Below are 2,165 nucleotides of genomic sequence, written 5' to 3'. Positions count from 1 at the left end.
TTTACATGTCCCCAAAACAGCTGTAAACACCTCAAAACACCATAAAATAACGTTCCAAGACACAACATAGCATAAAACTTTGCCAAAACGACCAAAAACACCATAAAAATGTATGTTGAAAAAATGACCAAAAAAGGCAAGGCTATAGTATGGCAAAAATGTCAAAATATGACATGTCTCAAAAACAGCTGATAGCACCTAAAAACAACATAAAATAGCGTGCCAAGACACAACATAGCATAGAAGTTTGCAAAAAAGGTTAAAAACACCGTAAAAATGCATGTTGAAAAAATGACCAAAAAGGCAAGGCTATAGTATGGCAAAAATATCAAAAAATTACATGTCCCAAAAACAGCTGAAACCACATCAAACCAGCATAAAATAGCGTGTCAAGACACAACATAGCATAGAAGTTTGCAAAAAAGTTTAAAAACACCGTAAAAATGCAAGTTGAAAAAATGACAAAAAAGGCAAGGCTATAGTATGGCAAAAATGTCAAAAAATGACGTGTCTCAAAAACAGCTGAAACCACCTCAAAACACCATAAAATAGTGTGCCACGACACAACATAGCATAAAAATTTGCTAAAACGACCAAAAACACCATAATAATCCATTTTGAAAAAATGACCAAAAAGGCAAGGCTATAGTATGGCAAAAATTTTAAAAAATGACATTTCCAAAAAACAGCTGGAAACACCTGAAAACACCATAAAATAGCGTGCCACGACACAACATAGCATAAAAATTTTCTAAAACGACCAAAAACACCATAAAAGTCCATTTTGAAAAAATGACCAAAAAGGCAAGGCTATAGTATGGCAAAAATGTCAAAATTTTACATGTCCCCAAAACAGCTGTAAACACCTCAAAACAACATAAAATAGCGTGCCACGACACACCATAGCATAGAAGTTTGCAAAAAAGGCCAAAAACATAATAAAAATGCATGTTGAAAAAATGACAAAAAAGGCAAGGCTATAGTATGGCAAAAATGTCAAAATTTTACATGTCCCAAAAACAGCTGTAAACACCTCCAAACAGCATAAAATAGCGTTCCAAGACACACCATAGCATAAAACTTTGCCAAAACGACCAAAAACACCAAAAAAATGCATGTTGAAAAAATGACAAAAAAGGCAAGGCTATAGTATGGCAAAAATGTCAAATATTATATGTCCCAAAAAAAGCTGAAAACACCACCAAACATCATGAAATAGCGTGCCAAGACACAATATAGCATAGAAGTTTGCAAAAAAGGTTAAAAACACTGTAAAAATGCATGTTGAAAAATGACCAAAAAGGCAAGGCTATAGTATGGCAAAAATTTTAAAAAATGAGATGTCCAAAAAACAGCTGAAAACACCATAAAATAGCGTTCCAAGACACAACATAGCATAAAAATGTGCTAAAACGACCAAAAACACCATAAAATGTATGTTGAAAAATGACAAAAAGGCAAGGCTATAGTATGGCATAAAATTTCAAAGTATGACATGTTCCAAAAACAGCTGTAAACACCTCAAAACAGCATAAAATAGCGTTCCAAGACACAACATAGCATAACACTTTGCTAAAACGACCAAAAACACCATAAAATTCATGTTGAAAAATGAGAAAAAAGGCAAGGCTATAGTATGGCAAAAATGTCAAAATTTTACATGTCCCCAAAACAGCTGTAAACACCTCAAAACAGCATAAAATAGCATGCCAATACACAACATAACATAAAACTTTGCCAAAACGACCAAAAACACCATAAAAATGCATGTTGAAAAAATGACAAAAAAGGCAAGGCTATAGTATGGCAAAAATATCAAAAAATGACGTGTCTCAAAAACAGCTGAAACCACATCAAACCAGCATAAAATAGCGTGTCAAGACACAACATAGCATAGAAGTTTGCAAAAAAGGTTAAAAACACCATAAAAATGCATGTTGAAAAAACGACAAAAAAGGCAAGGCTATAGTATGGCAAAAATCTTTAAAATGACATTTCCAAAAAACAGCTGAAAACACCTCAAAACACCATAAAATAGCGTGCCAAGACACAACATAGCATAAAAATTTGCTGAAACGACCAAAAACACCATAAAAGTCCATTTTGAAATAATGACCAAAAAGGCAAGGCTATAGTATGGCAAAAATGTCAAAATTTTACATGTC

The sequence above is a fragment of the Plectropomus leopardus genome, chromosome 1 (genome assembly GCF_026936395.1).
Source record: "Plectropomus leopardus strain MGB_pleo_1.0 chromosome 1, ASM2693639v1, whole genome shotgun sequence".
Lineage (NCBI taxonomy): Eukaryota > Metazoa > Chordata > Actinopteri > Perciformes > Serranidae > Plectropomus > Plectropomus leopardus.
Note: the sequence above shows the minus strand (reverse complement) of the source record.